At 48.8% G+C, this 25,060-nt stretch overlaps 1 long non-coding RNA gene across 1 annotated transcript in view; it reads right to left on the reverse strand.

Annotated features, from left to right (window-relative positions):
• LOC135241515 (uncharacterized) overlaps window positions 1-23,443 on the reverse strand; it is a 41,648-nt gene extending 18,205 nt beyond the window's left edge. The window contains exon 1 of the long non-coding RNA XR_010326016.1: window positions 23,324-23,443. This is a non-coding gene — a long non-coding RNA (uncharacterized LOC135241515). The remainder of the gene's footprint in view (window positions 1-23,323) is intronic.
• Between the last annotated feature and the right edge of the window lie 1,617 nt (window positions 23,444-25,060).

Here is a 25,060-nt window from a genome sequence, read left to right on the forward strand (position 1 = left end):
CAGGAGAACAGCCAGAGCAGTACAGACCGCAGGAGAACAGCCAGAGCAGTAAAGACCGCAGGAGAACAGCCAGAGCAGTACAGACTGCAGGAGAACAGACACAGGAGAACAGACCAGGCAGTACAGACTGCAGGGGACAGCCAGAGCAGTACAGACCGCAGGAGAACAGCCAGAGCAGTACAGACAAAGGAGAACAGCCAGAGCAGTACAGACCGCAGGAGAACAGCCAGAGCAGTAAAGACCGCAGGAGAACAGCCAGAGCAGTACAGACTGCAGGAGAACAGACACAGGAGAACAGCCAGTGCAGTACAGACTGCAGGGGAACAGCCAGAGCAGTACAGACCGCAGGAGAACAGCCAGAGCAGTACAGACAAAGGAGAACAGCCAGAGCAGTACAGACAAAGGAGAACAGCCAGAGCAGTACAGACTGCAGGAATACAGACTGCAGGGGAACAGCCACCACAATGAAGAAAAACACCTGTCCAACAAATCAGAAACACTCTTCAGAAGGCAGGCATAGATATGTCAGTGACTACTGTCTGCAGAAGACTTCACAAACAGAACAGTGGCTACACTACAATATGCAAACCAATATTCAGCCATAAACACAGGATGGCCATGTTAGAGTTCACTAAGAAGTACCTAAAAGAGCCTGAAGAGTTCTGGGACAAAAATCTGACAGCAGCAGCAGAATGAATTCTGAAGTGTACAGAAACATCTTGTCTGCTCAAGTTAAACCAAATCCCTCCAAACGCATCTAACAGCAAGACAATGATCCAAAACATACTGCCATAGCAACAATGGAGTTTTTCAAAACTAAAAGCTATAAATATTCTTCACAGCCATGTCATTCAGCCAATCAAAATCCAACTGAACATGCGTTTCATATGCTGAAGAACTGAAGTCAACTAGCCCCACCAGAAGTCGGTGCTGAAGACAGATACAGTACAGACCTGGCAGAGCAGCACCAGAGATGAAGCTCAGCACCTGGTGATGTCTATGGGTCACTTACTCACGCAGTCAGTGCATGCAAAGGATATGCAACACCACTAAATATGACTACTTTCATTTAAATCCCAAACATTATGGTGCCCTTATGGTGGCTATGTTTAAAAACTGCTGTAATTGCAACATGCTGAAACCAAAGTGTATTAAAATACCCTTTGATAAGAGGAGAATTTGCACTATAACCACATGTGAATAGTTTGATTACAAATTCAAAAAATTGAAGAACAGAACCATTTTTTTTTTTAAGTCTTTGTCCCAGACATCATGGAAATCGCAGTATATATAAAACAACATGGGACTATAAAATACAGCAATACCTCGCTTGAACTCATAAAAAAACTTTTGAAAATGTACAAGAGATCACAGCAGACTGAGTGATCAAACCCTTTATTCCCGAGTGCACAGTTTCCTACAGGAATTCCGAATGTGGATAACGCGATTGTCTCGGATGTCATAAATCACGATGCTGGGCCAGTGCGCGTGAATAGCGAAACAATATACTGCGCATGGCAAAGATAAATATGGGTTTTCATTTCATGCAATTACACATCTGATCTCGCTCTGCCTCGTGCACGTATTCGCCCAGCCTCGGGCTCCGACTGAAAGAAACAGCAGCTCAGTCACTGCCAGGTCCCCGGGCTGGTTTCGACAGGCAGGTAAAAAAAGAAAAAAGCGCGGTTTTCGGCTCACATTCTCACTGGCTGACCTTCGCTAAACCCCAGCTGTCCAGCAGCAATTACGTGTAAAAAAAAAAAAAGTGCTGAAGTGACTCATTAGGTGGTACATGAACGGTCTCCGGAAACTGTTTATGTTAAATACATTAACGTCAATACAGGTGTGGAAACGGAACTACAATGCACACCTAAATCCACACACCCGCACGCTCAAGCACAGACAAATTAATGACAATAATAATTATCAGACATTGTCATAACCATATGTTCCATGGCTATTCACTTGTTCACACTTCAGATCAATTAGCACGTAAGTACTCTGTCCCATCTTTCACGCATACAAGACGCTACCAAGCGTGTCAATACAGACGTGGAAGACGAAACGTGTATAACATTCGTGGTTTAATGAGCGCGCGGCATTCTGCGTGGTTGCGTCTCACCCAAACTAAGTAGGCTCGCAAGTGCTTTCCTTAGAGACAGTTCCAGAGAGTACAATTAACGGAAACGGGCAGCGCGATATCGCTGAAATTCATTTGTCTCATGAATAGCAATTATCACGGTCATCATGAGGGGAGAACGCGTACCACCACTGTTGCCTCTTTCACCTTCTCGCGGTTCCCCAAGCGCACACGGGCCCGTTATTTACCATTTAAATTCTTAACACAAGCCGACCGCCACTGCTGCAATCACCACATGCGCATAATAAAAAATTACTAAAGCTGCTATTATTTAACTATGAGTTTAAATTGTGCAGTAAATTATGTAGTTTCAGTTCTTCCCTTCAGACTCTCCTTGAGGCTAAGAAATAATAATAAAAAACTTAAATCTCTGCATGAGAAGTGATGTATACGAATACATAAATATTTCAGTAAATAAATGACTGCGGTGGTTTGGCTGCAGAAGGAGATGTGTGACATCATCTTTGAGTCAGTCCTCAAGGTGATCCAAACCTGGTACTGATCAGCTGATCCTGGGACTAATCAACCGCTCTCTCCTGTTCTCAGGTTTAGCTGTCACTCTAATTGCACTTTAATAATATTCTGCACTTTCATTTCCCATCTCCAAACAGCACTGTCAGATCAAATGCTGTGCATATTAAATTCATTCGTAAATTAAATTTGTTCATATTAAATGTGTCAAATGTACACAAAGAAGTGTGTGTGCGAGGCAACCCGTGGCGTGAGTCCCGGTGGAGCTAATACATGATTGGTCAAGACACGGTCGACCAAAAGCAATTTGCAGTTTGACCCCTCCCCCCAAACTCTCCCCCATGGACCTGAGGACCACAATGGACACATTTGCAGCTGTGAGCTCCACCAGACTGGCCGCATTTAACTGACATAAATAAATGAACTATGTCTTTGGAAGTAATGAGCAGTCCTGTTGCGCTGGTTTCTACTCCTCGGAGCACAGAGGACGCACGCGGCGGCGTCTCCCCGTTTCAACACCCCCCCCCCCGCCGCCCCCCCGCCCCGGTGCGCTGAGAACCAGCCATGTGGGGCGCGGCACGTTTGCCAAAATAAAAGCGGCTTGCGCTCGGGGTGCAATTCTGCCACCGCAAATCCCCCAAATCCCTTTTAGCGAAACGGGCCCCTGGAGCGGGGGGGTACGGGCCGCAGGTCGCGGGAGCTCTCCCGAGGCGGAGGTGAGCGCGCGGGGTGCAGGCTCTCGGCGGGACACACAGGGGGCGCTGGAGAACACGCCGCGGCGTCCTTTCCCCATCGCTCGCCTGCGCTGAGAACATGATGAAAGAGCAGGACAGAGCTCTCTCTCTCTCTCACACACACACGCGCGCGCGCGCGCACGCCAGCCGTCACCACGGCGATCGATATCTCCTCTCAGACTGGTTTTACATGCCAAAAGAACATTTACCCACAAACCCCCATAACCAAGGCTCTCCCCCTCTCCCTCTCCACCCGACCTGTACAAATCTGCTTATCACACTCCGGTTAGTCCTCCCTATAGCAACGGTTTCTTAGCAACGGTCATGCCTCTGCACTGAACTGTAATATTGCTGGAAGAGGTGTGAAAACAGGTAGCTTGTGTACAGTAAATTTGTGATGTGTGTGGGGTGGGCAAATTAGAAAAAAAAATTACTTCAAGTAATGATACATCTTCAACAGTTTGACTTGGTTGATTGACAAGGAACACGATCCCTGACAACTGAAGGCCTTCTCTTGAAATTTTAGCATCATTTATCTTGCCAAGAAACTTCAAGAGAAAAACCATATATTTATAAGCATATTTAATTTAAAAGCTTCTGTGATCATCTGTGGTCATCTACAGTAGCACAGTTGAGTTTGTGAATATTGTTTTCAACAATTTACTATGCTGTTATGTGCATACAGTCTTTAAACATTTCAACATAGCATTCAAGGGGAAAGTTACAAATGATATTGTGCTCATCACTACACACTGCCAAGGTTCACTAGCATTACACTTCACCTACAGGAACCAAGGGGATTCTGAAAGTGCTGCTGTCCCTGGTGTACGATAACCATGACCTGATCTCCATCTCATCTGAGCCAGCATGATGTTCCACATTCTGTTCAGTCAAGCTCTCCTGTATGGGCTGTTTGAGTCACCAAAGTAAAAAAAAAAAAGAAAAAAGGAAAGGGGTGGAGTTGACGTGGGGGGCGGGGAAATGAGCTCCACCCCCTCATTGAACTGAGGCTTGATTGGCCAGCCACTAACCAATCACAGCTTTTTGTTCATTAAACTGACTGAGATGCTAGCACTAATGTCAATCAAGAGTGGTTTGCAAACCTGTATTTTTTCAACATGCTGAAAAATCTACAAGATATCATATTGCATACAGTAAGCCATGAATTTTATAATCCCAGCGAACACGGTCCCTGGTGCACAATTTGATTAATACATAGCTAATATATGTCCTTTTGTTGTAACAGTATATAGTGCTGTCAGTAAAATGAGTCACAGACAAAACTGTTCAGAATGCTCTGCTGTAGCATTTTTGCTAAATATAAAAATTTGGCAGCTTATTTATCTAATGTTATCGATAACAGGCATCTGTATTTGTCAAGTGATCAACATCATAATATATACCCTCCAGCACATGCATACAAACAATATATGCAGTTAAAGGCAAAACTACTGGGACAGAGACACAATGATTATTATTATTATTATTATTATTGTTATTGTTATTATAGCCATACTGGGTGAACCATGTAGGAAATGCAGACCTTCTTATGCATATATACTGTCCCCCCCTTCCTCCAGGCCTGTGTTTAATTTGTTCGCCTCTGAACATACATTTCAGATGCATACTTCCTTAAGCAGTCCATACTTCATGCCGCCCCTAAATTAATTGCATCAGCATTTCAAAGAAATGCAGAAAATGCAAATGTGCCCCACAAACTCTGTTTGGTAAACTACATAAAAGCAGAGATTAAATCAGGTCAGAACAGATGCAGTGTTCCCTTTCTACAAGCTATCTGTCTACCTATCTATTTACACACACACACACACACACACACACACACACACACACGCTCACGCACGCACAAAAATGCACTGTACTGCAGGTAATGGAGCAAGAAACATGTACAGCATTAATAATAATACATTAATAATACATTCCATGAATTTCGTCTCGTCTAATAAGTGATGTTAACCCATGCTTAACGTTGCGTTCATACTATCTCAAGGTCCGTTTCCTGTTTAATACTGTTCCTCTTGACTGTATTACACTCGTGAAGCTCCTGCCCGCTGAGCCAGTGACCCTCACATACGCTCCAGAAACACACTGAGCATCCTGTAGATGCAGCCTCACAGAGGACAGCGTCAATTATGCAGCTGACACAAAAAATAGAGCAAACACACTGGCCTACACTGCAAACGTGCGCACCTTCCCAAACACATAATTAAACTCATTTAGATTAACTACGGTAAACTGTAATTTAGATAAACTATGATAAATAAACGGCTGTAAGCGCTGTTTTACACGGCCGACTCTGGCCAATTAGTCAGGTATTCCGTGATGCTTAGCGCTATGAGAGAGCGCACCGGATGGGAGAGTGGGGCACTGGGACGGGCCCTAACAGACATGCTTCAGGTCAGCCTCTGCTGCTCCATGCTGCCAGACGTCCTGGACACGCAGCGGTGGCTCCAACCCCCCCCCCGCCCCCCCCCCCACCCCGCGGGGCTGCCGCAGTTACAGGCCATCCCAACAGCAGATGGTGCCAGGTGCATTGTGGGAGTCCTTAGGGGTGTAAACACACCGCCATACCCCGCAGAACCTTCTGCCTTTACAAACAGAATAAAGAGAAACAAGATGTGCTCATGCTCACGCACAAACACTGACACATGCACAGCACACACAAACACAAACACACACACACACTGACACACACACAAACACATGCACAGGACACACAAACACACACACACATAAACACACGTGTGTACACATGAACACACACACCCAGTTTTAGGGGAGGTCATAATATGCTTATGTAACAGCCCATGGGAGGGTTAGGGTTAGGGTTAGGGTTAGCCCATGGGAGGTCTTAGAGAAAACATCTCATGAACACGTTGATTTCACCGCCACCAAAGCAAATGGATTATTAGTCTTTTTCACACCTTGAAAACCACGAGAGGCACTTAGTATTGCGGAGAGAGAGAGAGAGGGCTGTATCATTAGGGACAGGATACATCACTCCAAGAACAGTCCTCATCATAAAACACCCAAATTTTCATTAAAAAAAAAGAAGAAAAAAAAGAAAAAAATCAGCTCTCAATGTCTCTCAATTCAGAAATGAAAAAACTGAAAAAACTCAATTTGTGAAAGGTACGGGGCGGAACTCTCCGGCGTCGTGAGCACCACCCTTTTGGGGGGAGGCGGGTTTTCGGTCGTGAAATTGGCTGCAGTTCCAACATCCCGCAAAATCAATTAGCGCTGGATAGAAGCGAAGCGACATAAACAAGCTTCACCTGCACGCCTTCAGAGTCTCTACCTGCCGACCCATCTACCCACCTACCCATCCACGCACCTACCTGCCTACCCGTCTAACTCAGCTACCCGTCTACCCATCTACCCATCTACCCATCCCACTACCGCGCCACGAGCACAGCTACAGCAGCTCACCCGCCGCGCTGGCAGGAACACTTCCCTCTGGCAAAGCTCACAAGCAAATGTGACACTGGACCTAATGCGCACACTCACACACACGCACGGGCGCGCACACACACTCACACAGGTGCACATGCACACACACACGCGCATGCACATGCACATGCACACACACATATACACACACGGGCGTGCACACACATTTCCATAATAATATAAAAATAAACAGCAAGAAGATTTTTCTGAGAAAAACATTTATAGCAAAATCGGCACAAGTCAGATTACCCACCTAATCATTTTTTCTCATTTGCATTTATCTTTTTTAATCCTATCTTATAGTTTTATTTAAGAATTTGCAGCCAAGATTTCATTCATAAAATGCAAAGTACCATTTTGATACTTTATCAGCATTCTTTTTCTTCTCTCAGATTTAATTCAAATATAACTACCCATGCCCAGTAAAACGACAAAAAATTAGAAATGCTTTTGAAATCCTGTGACAAGTAATTTAATTTTCCCCTCCAGCCTGTGAAAATGGCCTATAATGTAAGCGCAACATTACGCTGAAAATTGCGCGGGCAGCAGGTTTGCGCGGGTAAAACCGTATGAGGTCAAAGGTGAAACGAGCCAGATCGTTAGCTGAATGCGGCGGTCGTGACCTTGCCAGCCGGGGTTTGTAACAATCAAATATCTGAGGCTGGCAAGCGAGGCTGGAGGATCATGGGAAACAATAAAGAGGACACGCTTTTCTAAAGGAGAAGAGAGTATATTACATTCTCAACGTTTAAAGAGAAAATATTTACACCATGGCAATTTGGAGAGAACTGAGCGCGAATCCGCAATAGCTGCGACCGCACACGCGCATGCATCCATGTGTGCATGCATCCACACACACACCCTCACACAAACACCTGACCGCTTCTTTGGCTCATGACCAACCTTTCCAAAAAATCTTGTGCAAATTTGTGAATCCATTCGGGAGTTATGTGCCTTTTTGTGATAGGCCACGCCCATTGCCACGCCCCCTCCCCTCTTGGTCAATCGGCCTGAAAGTTACTCCGCTGTACCTTCGGTCATGACCAACCTCCATTCCAAATTTCAGTCTCCTGGGGCGAAAACTGTGGCCGCTACGGGGTGGGACACTTTTGTGGACCAACCGACCAACCAACTGACCGACCGACAGACGGCTACAGCTAAAAAGATAAATACTGGTTAAGACACTGAGCATTTACACCATTCTACACTGAGTGGGTGTTTTACAGCATTTACTGAAAACCCCTAAGAGTTAAAGCCCGATTCAGCAGAATAGGGGAACCTTAATTGTGTATAAAATAAAAAAGAATGGTAAATGTTTTTACAGCCTTTATAAAAAGCAGAAGAATGCCGTGTGATGCTTATTAAAAAAACACAGCGATGTGGCGGCGGTTCAGAGGATGACGGACCCTGTAGACATAATCGCAGCGGCTGTGGAAGTGTTTCTAAGTCCTGTGTACAGCGCCGGAGACGGTGGAGGCCTGGCTGCCGAACGTGGCACAGAGACCCAAAGGCAATGCAGCCCAGCTCAATTAGATTAAAGGTAGCGCTGCTCAGACCTGATCTCCACTGGGCCCCGGGCCCCGGGCCCACAGATATGTTCCGCACCTCCTCACAAGGCTCCGCGTTTTAAACCACAAAAAAAAGATTAAAGTCCTTTTTTCTCTTGCTTGCTGCCTGCCCACCTGCCAAGATAATCCCCAAAATGGCCGACAGAGACGCTGATCAAAGCACCTCTGTTCCTCACGGCCCAGGAAAAAAGCGGGTTCCTCTGGCCCTCTGTTTGAGTCGCGGGAACGACGGCTGAGGGGGGTCACCCCACTGCCCACGGCCAGGTCCTGACCCCCCTGACCCCCCCGCCCCCCCCCCTACCCCCCTACCCCGCCCCCCTGCTGACGCGAGCAGGCCCCAGACCGCCTGCTTCCTCACCCTCTTTTATGTGAGCGCTAGCAACGGGGGAAAAACAAAAAAAATAAGAAATGAAAAAAGTCCACCCTGCGCGTGAGTGACACTCTCTCGCTTATTCCTCCGCTGCCCACTTCCTCTGGCTTCTCCTGAAAAATAAGAATTAGATGCAGCCTCCCTCATCTATCACACACACGGGCTCCCAAACTGCCTCTGCCAGGAGGTGATGGATGAGCTGGAGGGCCGGGCTCCACAGAGCCCAGAGTCAGACCCATCTCCTGCAATCACGTCTAAATCGGGACCCTCACCCGCCCCCCTCGCCCCCCCCCTCCACGCCCCACCGGTGGGAGCGATGCTGGTGACAGCTCACCACTGTGTTTCACACCGTTTTGTCCACTACACTTTGGCAACAGAATTCCATGGCAACAGAGCACACCGCAGCCCCTCGAAGATGCCTGTGTCCCACGTTGCCCTGCGACAAAAATAAAAACCAGCGCAGTACTGTGGCACTGATACGCCAAGACTAGAGCAGCACTGACACACAGAGACTAGAGCAGCACTGACACACAGAGACTAGGGCAGCACTGACACACAGAGACTAGAGCAGCACTGACAAGCATCCAGAAAAAAATAAACATTTGAATAGTTTGAATTAGTGAACAAATATGTAATCACGTATGCACACAAATGTATTAATGTGTTACCAGTTTCAAAACGTTGCCACTTCCTTCTAAATGGCCCTGTACTTTACTTAAGATAGCCAATCACAGAAGAGCTTGTTCATGCTCACACCTCAGAGGCGACTGCAAGCAGGGAAGAAGTCATGGGTAGGAGAGACCTTTGCCCTTTGTGGCGAATCACATTTTTCAGCTCTGTTCGTATGAAAGATTCGTTCGTTCGGCTCACTCGTTCATTCGTTCACTACTTTCAGAAAGATCGAATGTTGCTCAGTTCCTTGTTCATTCACCGTACTACTACTCTCAATGTGGTGTCCACACAGTTCAACGTCGTTAACAGTATAACAATTTACTTATGTTCTTAAACAATTAATGATATCATCTATTTTGCCTAATTAAAAGAAAAAAATCGCTTTCCTTTGTACATGCCTTCTTGTCTCCCCTTGTGGACACAACGTGCATAACAGGAAGCACCAAAGAGTTTTGGATGGCAGTGCATTCATGATGCAATTTAAAAAAATTACGTAAATTTTGTAATAAATATTCCAATATATTAATTTTATTATTGAAAAACAATATTTAAATAAAAAAATGTTTGGTCTAGTTAACAGCCCTGTTTCACAGTCGTGTATAACCCTAGTATAGGTGTGTAATGTTGCATATGGGTGGGTTATTTTTCTGTCCCTTTTTGAATAAGCATGCGCTTTGATCTGTATTGTATTCAAATGAACTTCACAGCTCCACAGATCCTGAGATGGGAATAAAACCAGAAATAGCCACTGTTTAAAACCATGCACTCGTGTGCACATGCAGGCACACGCACACGCCCGGCTACTGTTTGCCAGCGCTGAGAGAACAGAGCTGATTTTGGGGCACCGGGGTCGGGCCTGTTTGGACAGAGATGAGGCGCCTACAAGCGCACCTGAGCCGCAACCACCCCTTCCCTCAGCAACAGTTCGGGTGTCAAAGTAACAATCTGTCCTGTGCCCCCCCAACCAGGTCCAGCTCTGTGCTGTCCCCCCCCCCCCCCCCCCAGGTCCAGCTCTATCCTGTCCCCCCCCCCTAACCAGGTCCAGCTCTGTGCTGCCCTCTCCCCCCCCCTCACCAGGTCCAGCTCTGTGCTGTCCGCCCGGTTCTGTTTCTCAGTGTTCCCGTTTATTTTATGAAGGGTACTCGAGTGCATCATCAGTACACACTTACCTGCGCAGTGACACCTGAAAAAGTCTGCCTCTCAAACACGACAGCCCGACTGACTGAGCGGCATCACCTGAAGCTCAGCCTCAACAAGACAGAGCTGCTGTTCATCCCTCACAGGGCCTCCCTACCACAGTAGCTCTCCATCACTGTCCACAGCACCACAGTGGCTGCCTCTCGCTATGCTAAGAACCTGGGGGTGGTCCTGGATGACCAGCTTCAAGGAGCACATCAGAGCAACACCACAATCCTGAAGATTCCTCCTGTACCACATCAGGAGGATTCAGCCATACCTGACTACACACTGCACACAGCTACTCATCCAGACCATTGGAATCTCCCATCCAGATTACTGCAACTCCCTTCTCACTCTCCCTGCCAGCCTGTGCCATACAGCCACTACAGCCCATCCAGAACCCTGCTGCCCGAGTTGTCTTCCTAAGCGCTCGAATGCCACTCCCCTCCTGAGGTCACTCCCCTCCTGAGGTCACTCCCCTGCTGAGGTCGCTCCACTGGCTACCGCTCACCACCAGGATCAGGTTCAAAGTCCTGAGTCTGGCCAACACTGCAGCCAATAGGACACCCCCCGCTTTCCTACATGACCTGATTCAGCCCAACACACCAGCACAACCACTCCACTCTGCTCCACACCAGATCAACCACTCCACTTTGCTCCACCACTCCTCTCTGCTCCAGCACTCCGCTCTGCTCCACTCCAGCTCCAGCACTCCGCTCTGCTACACTCCTGCTCCACCACTCCGCTCTGCTACACTCCAGCTCCACCACTCCGCTCTGCTCCACTCCAGCTCCACCACTCCGCTCTGCTACACTCCAGCTCCACCACTCCGCTCTGCTACACTCCAGCTCCACCACTCCGCTCTGCTACACTCCAGCTCCACCACTCCGCTCTGCTCCACTCCAGCTCCACCACTCCGCTCTGCTCCACTCCAGCTCCACCACTCTGCTCTGCTCCACTCCAGCTCCACCACTCCGCTCTGCTCCACTCCTGCTCCACCACTCCGCTCTGCTACACTCCAGCTCCACCACTCCGCTCTGCTACACTCCAGCTCCACCACTCCGCTCTGCTACACTCCAGCTCCACCACTCCGCTCTGCTCCACTCCTGCTCCACCACTCCGCTCTGCTACACTCCAGCTCCACCACTCCGCTCTGCTCCACTCCTGCTCCACCACTTCTCTCTGCTCCACACCAGCTCCACCACTCTGCTCTGCTACACTCCAGCTCCACCACTCCGCTCTGCTACACTCCAGCTCCACCACTCCGCTCTGCTACACTCCAGCTCCACCACTCCGCTCTGCTCCACTCCTGCTCCACCACTCCGCTCTGCTCCACTCCTGCTCCACCACTCCGCTCTGCTCCACTCCTGCTCCACCACTCCTCTCTGCTACACTCCTGCTCCACCACTCCGCTCTGCTCCACCACTCCTCTCTGCTACACACCAGCACAACCACTCCGCTCTGCTCCACCACTCCTCTCTGCTACACACCAGCACAACCACTCCGCTCCAGTGGAGTGACCTGCACTCCCTGCCATCTGGGTGCCATCGGGGTGAACAGTGCTCACTTGTCCTGACCCTGGAGCTTCTTTACCCAACAAACACCCTGTTCCTCTATGAACCACTCAGTCACTGCTCATTTTCCATCGCATCTCTTCAGACTATACCTGGACTAGCTCGAACACTTCTCTGCTGGGATACCCCCAATCCAGCATTACTCTCATACATCACTTGCGTCTTCATGTTGTAGCTCTTTATCATATCTCTCGTAATCATGCCTCACTTATAGTTTGACTTGCCATAACTTTACTGAATGGGGCTATGTTTACTGTGTGAACTAGACTTGATATTCATGGCTATGGGTAACTGATACTGTTCTTATGAGAATTATACTTAATCTGACCCATGTTCTGTAGTTATTCCAATGACCTTCGGTATGCACTTATTGTACGTCGCTGTGGATAAATAAAATGTAACGTCTGCCAAATAAATGCAATGTACTGACAGAAATGCAAGAGGATTCCACTGGAGAGGAGTACATCACAATGAAGCGATGTGAGTCCGCAGTATAGCTGCTACCAGTGGGGCTTTTTCCGAACCTCTCCACTTTATGCTAAATGTGTTCACCTTATTCTAGAGGGGCTGGCTTAGCCCATGTATTATGCATGGAGTTAATGTTTCTCAGGGAAACACTTGTTCCTGCTTGTTACGGTTTCCGTGAACTGGACCAAAAACAGAAACGCGCGGCAGTAAACCGTCAAATTAAAGCCTGCGCGCTGGAGACCGCGATCGTGCTACAGGCTCAGCACAGGCGGGCATAACACCACAGGCTGTAATAACAGCACAGGCTCAGCACAGGCGGGCATAACGGCACAGGCTGGCATAATGGCACAGGCTGGTGTAACAGCACAGGCTGGAATAACAGCACAGGCTGGCATAATGGCACAGGCTGGAATAACGGCACAGGCTGGTGTAACAGCACAGGCTGGAATAACAGCACAGGCTGGTGTAACAGCACAGGCTGGTATAACAGCACAGGCTGTTCCGGAATACCCACAGCCAGACACTGGCCTGGGAGGAGGTCAGATGTTTCCGGTTTGGGTGTTCCAGGTGCTCTATGGTGGAGGGAGGGCGGTAAGGCGGGGCGGGGCGGGGCGGGGCGGGGCGGGGCGGGGCGGGGCGGGCGGAGCAGTATGTAAGGGCCACAGCGTGACTACATGGTTAATTATCCGGCCCTGTGCATCAGTCAGACCCGGTACGGGTACAGCAGCGCACTGCGGCTGAGGAAATAACTCAAGGACAAAGGGAAGGTTGTGTGCAGACACCTGACTCATATGGGCAATAATGCCAGCCATGTTAGCAAACATACAAGGACAGCATGACTGCACTCAAACCTTATAAGTGTGCGGTTCCTATGAGGATCATCAGGACAGAAGAGAGAACAGGAAAAGACAGGAAACCTCATCTTCCAGCCTGTCCTCCTCCGTCTCCACGCCGTACTGCGGGCATAGCCACGCTCCTGACGCAGAGAAACCAAGACTGGGCTCGCCAAATTAGACACGCGCGCCACGACAAGCCAGCAGCACCTTCAAGGTTCACGCCTGGCCACTCTGTCAACGTTTGTTTACATTTTAATTAGCCCGTCAGGCGGCCTGCATGCACTTAACCCCTCCCCCCTCCCCCCTCCCCCCCCCCCCGCCACACTTTTCGGGTCTGACCCGCACTTCACCACGGGGCATCACCGCGGGGTTTGTTTGTTTTTAACAAGTTTCTTTTTCTCCCCCAGCTCCCTTCCTGCTATTAAGAAAAAAAATATTTAAATAAGGTTCCCTCAGCTAATTGTGCGGTGTCCCGAAACTGCCTAATTTGCATTCTGAAACAGGGTGGGCTTAACCACGCACGAGCTGCCACTCAACGTCCGTGCCTCACGCCAAGCGCCCCGCTCCTCGTCGGGCGAACCGACGTTTCGGAACTTCAGCTAATGGCGCTAATGACGTCTCTCCTCTGAAAGCTTGGGGGTGGGGCACATCAAACGAGGGGGGGGGGGGGGGGAGAGGCTGAGAGGAGCTGGCATTAACCCAGGACCCGGGCACCGGTCGAGCCTCGCTCCCCCACAGGCCGTCCCGTCACATGTGCAGCCAGCCGAGGGGGCTCACCTGCGACAGGTGCACTGGGGTAGGCTCACCTGCGACAGGTGCGCTGGGGTAGGCTCACCTGAGACAGGTGCGCTGGGGTAGGCTCACCTGAGACAGGTGCGCTGGGGTAGGCTCACCTGAGACAGGTGCGCTGGGGTAGGCTCGCCTGAGACAGGTGCGCTGGGGTAGGCTCACCTGAGACAGGTGCGCTGGGGTAGGCTCACCTGCGACAGGTGCGCTGGGGTAGGCTCACCTGCGACAGGTGCGCTGGGGTAGGCTCACCTGCGACAGGTGCGCTGGGGTAGGCTCACCTGCGACAGGTGCGCTGGGGTAGGCTCACCTGCGCCAGGTGCGCTGGGGTAGGCTCACCTGCGCCAGGTGCGCTGGGGTAGGCTCACCTCAAAGCCGTATGCTACCTTTGCCAATATCCACACTCACTGCAGGGACTCGTGTCCTAGTGTCTTCATGCATGCCAATTAAGGGAGCCCTTCCTCACTCCTGTGCCCCTTGGCTTGCTTTTTGGGGGATTAAGCTCAGGGAATACCGTACCATGAAGAGCACTGGAACAAATGCATCGTAAAACACACGATATAAAACACATTTTAATCTGATCTGATCTGATCTGATTCCAGCTCAGGTTTTCACTACTTAATTAACAGGAACTTTTTACTGAGTGGCAAACAAATCTCTGTCCGACCCAGACACCAATCTTCAGAATTACACTGGAGCACAACGACAGAACAAAACATTAAGTGGAGGGGAGGGGACGTGAAAACATATAAAAATAAAACGCACATTTTAAATGTGGTGCTGGCACGATGAAGTCAGCCGAGGCCTAAAGTTGTTTACTCTTTCCCTTCTCCTTCATAAAAACGAAAACTTAATATTTCAGTGCAAACAACCTGCATTATCTTCTGAGAAACAATGGCATTCAGTTTCTACTGCATTTCATTCATTCAACGATAAAGAAAGAAATAACAGCTCCTTATCAAATTCAGACGTGCCGCTATCAGAAACGCAAGGATGGACTTTTCCTCTCAGGATAAAACATATCTGTCCCTCCTCTGCAAGCAAATATGGAACTCGATCCTAATCGCACGTCTGTTTTTCGCCATTATTAAAGACAAAAACTGCCTTGAATTTTGTACCTTCTCTAGAGAAATGGCTCTCAGTTTCTGCTTCCAAAACAACTTCTGCCTTTACAATGTATTTCAGCACGAGTCTAACTGCAAATACATCCAGTCCATCACGGTGTAAAGCTTTTAAATAGCATAATGCCAAAAACAGAAGAAATCAGTGGTAAATCAGTAGGAATCAACCTGTAACACAAGTTTGTGTAAAACAGACTCATATCCTGTGGTTTCCCTCAAGCTTGGCGTGGCAGTAACAGTATATTAACAGTAAGAGCATTTCTATATGCACACGTAGGGCCTTTATGACTCATTCTTGTTTCAAAATGACATTTCTTTTAACAAAACTTGAGCTTGACGCTCGGTGGATCTTCAAATACATGGTCCTCCACATGCAGTGGGACTCGAAATCTGTTTGTAATATAAATATGCATTTTGAATATGAAAAGGCCAATACAGAGGAAGTGCAGGGAGAGCGGTTTGAGATGTCTGGTCTTTTGCACTCTGTCATCTACCTCCATGGTTTCTTTCTCATCCCCCTGAAAATGCTTGCAGGAAAGCTGGACATCAACAATCAATAGATAAGCTCCTTAGGCCTGAATCATTTGAAGGGATTTTCCTTCAGGGCCAAGAGGGAACATATAAATTCAAAGAGCAGTACACAGCTTAGGTGTATTTAACAGGCACAATGTTACCCGGTGGCTCACAACACTGATGAATGGGGCTGTGGTCCAGAGACGGATGTCCCACAGAACTCCCAAACTTCCTCAGGACTCCAACTCCCATAATTCTTTTAGTGAAACTTGGTTCCAGCACTGTGATCTCACTCATCTGGTTTAATTACGGCCTTCAGCAGACTCTCTTATCCAGAGTGACTGGCACTGATTTTACAAACAAACCACTAGTACAGCTGGGCGTTCATAAGTGAAGACATTTAAGATGGGTAAGTCACTCGCTCAAGGGCACAATGGCAGTGCCCCTCCTCGGGAATCCAGCCCACGTCCTCTGAGGTTAGGCTCGCGGGTCCCTAACCGCTGCGCAACAGGGCTATTCCAGTCATTTCCCACCGCAACAGACACCAGGAGATCGCTCACACAGTTACCACAAAAAGGATGGAGAACACACTGAAAGCCAATCTGCTAGTGCTAATTTAGAAGCATTAGCAGGGGATTTGTAATAAAGGAAGACCAGGTCTGACTGCTGGAACGTTTTAGCATCCCACACCTGTAAGACGAGCGCCGCCAGATTCCCCGGGTGTTACACAACACCCACCACGCTCCTAATTAGCTGAGCACTAATGAACAATGAAAGTGGACTGCCATGCTGCTGGATCCACACACAGAGACAGAGACAGACACACAGACACAAGCGCGCACGCGCGCATACACATATACATACACACACACACACACACACACGAGCGCACGCACGCACGCACACAAGCGCACACACACACGCACATACACACACACACACACACACACCGAAGCAGGCTGAAATATACTACAACATACGACACCATCTTTGGACGCGCCTTCAAACCCACTGTTTTTCCCCGTCCCAATATTCTGCCCTTGTTTTCTCTCAGGATTGCACCTGGTTCATTTGGAGACAGGTCCACCTCCCCATCATCCCCCCACTCCCCATAAAAGGGGGATCCCTTGTGTCTCGAAGGTGCTTCTCAGTCTGCCTCCGCTTAGCAGGCGATGGAGACACAGAGTGAAACACAGTGCTCAAACCAGCGAGAGGGCTGGGTTTAACGCACACTTGCAATTAGAGGCACGTCGCTAACAGCTTCATCAGCGGGGGATTGTGGTCTTAACGAAGACCAAAAGCCAAATGCTACAACTATCACCGCTGCGATCAACCGGTGGGGGGGGGTTTGGAATTGAGCAGAAAAGCAAATAAGCAGGGGAGCGGGGAGCAGGAGGCGGGGGGGGGGCAGGGGAGCGGGGAGCAGGGCGAAGGGGGGGCAAGCGAGCGGGGTGTGTTAATAATCTGCCAGCGTCCGCAAATGCAGGAACAAAAAGCCATTGATGGGCAAGGGAAAAGGCTCATGAATATTCACCATCTTATCTTATGAATATTCATCGACTGATTCCTCCCTCATTGTTCCACGCTCATGTTTATAAAATATCTTCCCTGACACGCACCCGTCGTACTAAAGATAATGGCCCCCCCGATAAAGGTCCACCACTGGACCCCCCACACCCCCAAAATACACCCCCCCCCCCAGAGTAACAGTCTAGCGCCCGCACTACTTATCAATCTGAGCACCTTTGGAATGCAGGCCATGGCCGGCCGCACAGAGGGCCTCTTCCATATTCACAAACTGTTTGCCCGACAAAAGGTGGAGTGAAAGGTCAGGCTTGTGATGCAGCAGATCGAGGCTGTTTAAGATGCGTGGGGCAGCGGGGGCGGGGGCGATGTGGGCGGGGGGGGGGGGGCAGGGGGGGGTTTAAGCGGTTTCGCCTGCTCCCGCATAAACGCAGAGCCCCCGAAGGCTCGTAATGGGGGCTCAAGGCCTCGAACCCGGGAGGGTTCCTCGCTGTTTGATGTATAGATCCAAGCAAAGCCGTCAGCGGGCGCGGAAATCACGCTGCCCGCCGGCTCGATAAGCAAGTCCCGCAGAAAAACTGGCCCCGGGGAACTCTGGGTATTTTAATAATCCCCTCATGTTCCAATCGGGGCGTGTTTCCGCAGCTGAATGAAGCCAGGTGAACTCTGCTTAATTTGGCTCAGTAGAGCCCCCCCCCCCATCTTCAGTCAAAGCCTTTCATTAAATATTGAGCAGAATACCTTTGGCTGAACCCAGAAAGCTGCAGCAAAACAGCACCAGCGCACAGCCACGTAAAACAGGGATGAACACGAGCAGTGACAGAGCAGCGCCCCGGCATCCTCATTCATTAGAGCAGCACCTGCCACGCCTCCGATGAACCCCGTCTGCGGGGAATATCCCCCGCTCTGCCCAATCTCCGCTCGCTGCTCATAAAGATTATCAGCCGCGTCACAGACGCGTCCCAGAAGGCCTTCCTCCGTCCGCGTTTCCGCTTCCCTAATTGGGCACTTAGAAAGGGAGTGGGGAAAAAAGCAACAAAAAAATGCGCGTACAAACAGGAAGATAATGCATAAACGGCGTTTTTCTATCACATAAACGGAGTTTCTATGAAAGCACGTCGCGCTTAAAAAAAATAAATAAAAAAAAGCAGCTGAAATGCACTGCTCATCCAGATAATCCTGCACCCTGTTTCATCCAACTCCCATCTGAGAGTACAGTACGCAAAATTTAAAACAACTGAAGATGAAAACTGGATTTTGAAATGATTAGACGTGTTTGAAACGACAAGACACTGTAATTCCATCTTTAAATGGTTCACACTTTCCTCAGCTGCTCACAGCTGATTGGTTATCAGACAAGGAAGTGAGCCTTGTCTGTTAGCCAATCAGCTCTTTGGTCAGATGACTTACTGCAGGAATGGTTTTTATTCCATGCTCAACCATGTGATCACCAGCAGCATTGTGGTCAAGCCATTATGACCATGTTCAATTTATTCTATTTTTCTTTTCAAACTTTGAAAGATGCTAGGGGTGGCTTAGCACAATGTCCATACCTAGTTTATAAAATATGTCTTTATAAAAACATACAGTAGCCTATGTTTGCAAGATGCCATATAGGCCAATTGCTAGTAATAAAGTTAGCCTTTAGTTCAAGTACAAAAATAGTTAATGTAGCCTAAATACAGTTAGCAAATAGGAAACAATTAGCCTGAAAAATGTACTATGCGCTTCATTAAATAAACAGGCTAGCTTGCTCATTTTGAATGGGAATGGTCATTTCATTGCCATGCCAACCTCTTCTGGCATGTCTCAGCTGGTAAGTTACTGCCAAATTACCTTCCACCAATCAGGTCCATCCATTTCAGAGGGACCCAATCATTTTATCATTTGTCAGTACAGTACATACAGCCAGAAAGCACACTTAGAAATGTTCTCGTTTGTTTGAAAAAATATATATAAAATGAAATTAGATGATTAATGTATTTAGGACAGCAGTCAGAGGTGCCCTAGTGATCAACAGCCCTGGCAAAGAGCTGGGAAGGAAGGAAGCAAACCTGCTCTCAGCTCATAAACGAAATGCGTTTTGTTTTCTGCTCGTTTTTGTGTTCATCGGTAAATTAGAGGCCATTAAATAGAGAATCACTCTTTCTGCCAGATGGTAGAACCACTTGAACAAGCCTGAAATTATTGACCTTATGGTCAAAAGGGCCGTGTTGATATTCGATAAAGGTAAATAGGATGTGCTATGGCGTGTAAACACCAGCACCGCGAACGAAACGAAAGCCAAGATTAATCTGAGCCCTTTGGCACAGAGAACAGAAGCCCTTTAGATTCACATTTGTTTCAATTATTTCCCCATTTTTTCACTTGGTTATGCTTTTACCCTAAAGCACCATCACCACTGATCCCTGCCCTCTGGAACACACGGTCTATTCATTTCCGATGACAAAGCTCTCCACTGACTCACCTTTACTGCTCATCCTGGGCAGGGCACCCTCTTCAAAAACCCATCTCCCAAATGCAGAAATTATCCGAATCACCGCTGTTGTTTGGGGTTGTTTCAACATTTTTAGCACCTTTTTATTTATTTTTTGTTCAGGCCGCAGGGTGAACAGATAGGAGTTTTAAACACGGCAGCGTGCTCTGCTGCAAACTCTACCTGCGCCTCCAAACATCAGGCGAGTGTGTCCCAGTCCACACCGCCGAAATAATTACTGCCCCCTCTCGCTGGGCGAGCGGGCCGCTCCACTGATCACAGCATCTGTCCCATCATGCTCGTCTCTCACCCCCCCAGTCCCCCCGGAGAGGGGCTCTTTAAAATTAACTTCTGTTGGATTGCCCTGCGCCCGCCTGTGAGAGTCCCTGGCTCTAAACCGTGTGGCGCTCGTAAATCCAGCCGAGTTAAGGCCAGAACCAGGCCGGGCCCGGAGCCACACAGAGCCGCCCGGAGCCACACGGAGCCACCAGAACCAGGCCGGGCCCGGAGCCACACAGAGCCACACGGAGCCGCACAGAGCCACACGGAGCCACCGGAGCCACACGGAGCCACCAGAACCAGGCCGGGCCCGGAGCCACACGGAGCCACGCGGAGCCACACAGAGCCACACGGAGCCACCAGAACCAGGCCGGGCCCGGAGCCACACGGAGCCACACGGAGCCGCCCGGAGCCGCCCGGAGCCACCAGAACCAGGCCGGGCCCGGAGCCGCCCGGAGCCACCAGAACCAGGCCGGGCCCGGAGCCGCCCGGAGCCACCAGAACCAGGCCGGGCCCGGAGCCACACGGAGCCACACGGAGCCGCCAGAACCCGGCCGGGCCCGGAGCCGCCCGGAGCCACCAGGGCATCGGACCTCGCCTCCGAACCACGGGAGTTTCACGACCCTGCGTTCTCCCCGCGATGCTCCAGGATGCCGTTAGCGGCCTTGGAAAGACTACGGAGGCGCTTCATGGCCGCGTGCACATTCAGCCACAGAGAACTCTCTGCGCGCACAGCTCAGCGCTCAGCCACAGAGAACTCTCTGCGCACACAGCTCAGCGCTCAGCCACAGAGAACTCTCTGCGCACACAGCTCAGCGCTCAGCCACAGAGAACTCTCTGCGCACACAGCTCAGCGCTCAGCCACAGAGAACTCTCTGCGCACAGCTCAGCGCTCAGCCAGAGAACTCTCTGCGCGCACAGCTCAGCGCTCAGCCACAGAGAACTCTCTGCACACAGCTCAGCACATTCACCCACAGAGAACTCTCTGCACACACAGCTCAGCGCTCAGCCACAGAGAACTCTCTGCGCACAGCTCAGCGCTCAGCCACAGAGAACTCTCTGCACGCACAGCTCAGCGCTCAGCCACAGAGAACTCTCTGCACGCACAGCTCAGTGCTCAGTCACAGAGAACTCTCTGCGCACACAGCTCAGCCACAGAGAACTCTCTGCGCACACAGCTCAGCGCTCAGCCACAGAGAACTCTCTGCACACAGCTCAGCGCTCAGCCACAGAGAACTCTCTGCACACAGCTCAGCGCTCAGCCACAGAGAACTCTCTGCGCACACAGCTCAGCGCTCAGCCACAGAGAACTCTCTGCGCACACAGCTCAGCGCTCAGCCACAGAGAACTCTCTGCACACAGCTCAGCGCTCAGCCACAGAGAACTCTCTGCGCACACAGCTCAGCGCTCAGCCACAGAGAACTCTCTGCACACAGCTCAGCGCTCAGCCACAGAGAACTCTCTGCACACAGCTCAGCGCTCAGCCACAGAGAACTCTCTGCACACAGCTCAGCGCTCAGCGACTGCTTCCTGTTGAGCTGAGTCAGCCGTCACAGATTCTATTTGTGTCTCAGTCTTGTTTAAAATGCTGTGTTTAATTCTGAGGGAGTTAAAAACTGAATGCACCAATTTGCAGGTCTGGAAGTAAGCTCAGAATATTCTACCCTTCCTAAACACACACACACACACACACACACACAAAATGTACATGCACAAGAAACACACACGCATGTGCATGTACACACACAACAAAGACAGGCACACATGTAAACACACAAGCACATGCATATGTACATGCACAAGAAACACACACACGTGGAAGAACACACACAAACACAGGCACGCATGCAAAAACACACACACACACAGACATTCTCTCTCTCTCTCTCTCTCTCTCAAAATTAAGGCTTCATAAGGGATCTACATGAAAAGTGTAGGCTAAGCAGGGAGGGCTTGACATGGAGAAACTAAATGCATTTCACTGCCTCCAGATCTAAGACCAGTGGAGCTGTGAGCTGCATGTCTCTGCATTTATATTTTATCAAACCACAAACGCCTACCCATCAAAACGGCCCCATCCTCAGAGCAAACCTCCTAGCCATCGAAACGATCACAGCCTCAGACCCAAATCCAGCCTGCAACGCCCTTGATGAGATCAACATCTAACATTAATGAGGCGCTCTGCTAATTTCTCCTCAGATACATAATTAATATGCAATGAAAAATGCAGGACCCCCCTACCTGAGTAGACTACAAAACTGAGCTCACCTCAGCCAGAACCAGAAATGAAAAAGAAAATAAGAGAGAATCCATTTTGTCATCCCAGACAGTGAGCAGGCCAGGGGTGTGTGTGTGTGTGTGTGTGTGTGTGTGAAGGGGGGGTCTAATGAAAGAGGGAACGCGTTCCGTCTCTCTTCAAGGTTATCGGGGCGATGCACAGGCAGGCGGCTCCACGGGCCCGCGGCTTCGCTCTCGCGCCAGGAGGAAATGAAAGAGATGCCATCAGGGCCGCGCTCGTGCGCGACGTGTCCATTCATAACGCGTTTGTCAGACCCGCAGCGCGCCTTCCGTTTGTTTTAATATTTCGCCCAGATATTCAGGACAGGGAAAGCTGCCTCCCGTGATATTCTGATGAATGTTTCCACACGTGTTTCATGTGACACTGTTGGCTTTTCCCGACGCATTCTATACATTTTCACAAGTTCTTACTTCATGCATACCCTGGACGACATGCCCTTGGTCTGTAAGACATATATGTGTCTTTTCATACATACACATATACATACCATGACAGTTGTAAGACAACTCTGCCTACGTAATTATGGGAATAAGAGGGCTACCACATACGAGGACGACTTAAATACTGTAGTTTAGACTACCGTTTAAATGTGCATCATTGTACTGTATAGCCTATGTAAATCAAATGGCTAATAAAACCAAATTAGTAAGCACTTTGACGAAAAGAAATGTAAATGTAGCCATATTGGCGTAACGATAATTGTTGCAAAAAGCTAAGCACGTCCCTAGAAAGCCAATGTCAATTGAACTCCACAATGTAACTTAATATCGCTAAAACCACAGGCAAACGAATTAACTTAAACAAAGTCTGAATGTACAACGTTTTAAAAGTAGCGTTTAACTCACCCTGTTCGCCTAAATCCACAGTTTCTGACGAAAACAACGATCTTGACAAAATAATGGAATAATGACCTGGCATCAGCACCTGTTTGTAATCAGCTGTTAAACTTTCTCACGTCACTGGCAGATGTTCTGAAGCAGACATGACAACGGTATTCTGGGAGATTGAGTTTAATTGATTTACCTGCAAACAAGACCAGTCATTGTCATTTTTACAAGGCAATAGCGCACTAGCCTGCAGTTGCCTTAGTTGTTTTATTGTGTTTCGATATTTGTAAGTAGTTAATAACAGCCTGTAGATTCGGGGGACATCATTGCACGTGGAGCCGTGGTTAATGTTTGAGGCTCATATACTGTAGGCCTACCTGCGGCTTTAATTACAGGACAAGCTATCCCTCATCCTTGCGCCACAACGGGATAGCTGTCGTCTACGGCCAGCATCCCTCCCGATCCATCCATCCGTGAGCCCAAGAAATTAATCTTGAGCCGGAGCGTGTGCAGACGAGGGAGTGTTTTTTACGGCGGCGTGCATCCCTTAATTATTTCTAAACCAAGAACAGGAGGCGAGATTCCAAATGAATTCCAAGCCAGCGCTATGATAAACAGGAATTAGCGAATCAAACCCAGCGCTGGGCACGGAGCGGAGACGTAGCCTGTAATTCCGCTTGCGCAGCTGGAAGGGATGTCGCACCAACGGAGGCATCAAAGTGCCAAATAAAGTTTACCGCGACAGATAAACACAAAACAGGGTTCTTATTTTCTGATTTACTGATTCAGAAACTTCCATATGGTGTTTCAGGCGCGTGGCCCTTCAAGCCTGTAACAGCTCCAATCTCCAGCGGACCTAAAACCAGAATATAAAGATAGCTGCAGGCTGTACACCATTCTCTTTTAGAAAATGTCTAAAAGAAGAAAGAAAAGAAAAGAATAAACGTGAATACAATTACTTTCTAGACAGTGACGTCACACCCCACTGCCACGATTACAGTTATGTGTGGAAACGTTTCCGCTCTCATAGTTTCTCCCTGTTTTTCTTTATGGCGTTTACTGCCTTCTGGGAGTGCGTTCATTGTAGCCTATATAATATAACCTTTAAAAGGGTCGAATTGCAATTTAACAATGACATTAAACAAAAGGTTAAACAAAATATAATAATTATAATGATTCTTTAATAGTGTGCCACACTAATCCGCGCATTACTCTCATCAGAGTTTTGGTTAAAGGGCAGTTGTGTAAACAGCAGTGGACCTGCTACCTCTTACTTTAGTTTCCTTGACACTGCAGATTGGCAGCAGTTGCTCCTACAATTCCCCTGCCTGTTGTCTGAAAGTCATTAGTGAACTAGTTTAGTTGGTGAAGTATCACAAGGTAAAAGAAATGCACACTTTGCAAATATGTCAAGAACAGTCCTTGGTGTCCTGTGCAGTGTCCATGAATGAAGAATTTGTCAACCTGCTATTTATGATTTTAGATAGAGGCAGACTCTGACAGAGAGAGAGAGAGAGAGAGACCAAAAAGCTTCTCAAACTTATTTACAGCAATGTTATATTTCGATCAAAGATACACTTGCTTCCTCCCAGGTTTCTGTTTTAATTTTACTGGCGTAGAGCATATCCAGAATACGCACAGTTTTTTTAAAGTTGGCGTGTAAGATGACAGATGACAGGTCCTGTTTTTGCATTGGTTTAAAAATCGAGCGACAGCTCAGCGCAGCTCCGTGTAATTAGGCCAGCAGCAAAATCA

The sequence above is a fragment of the Anguilla rostrata genome, chromosome 16, assembly GCF_018555375.3.
Source record: "Anguilla rostrata isolate EN2019 chromosome 16, ASM1855537v3, whole genome shotgun sequence".
Taxonomy (NCBI): Eukaryota; Metazoa; Chordata; class Actinopteri; order Anguilliformes; family Anguillidae; genus Anguilla; species Anguilla rostrata.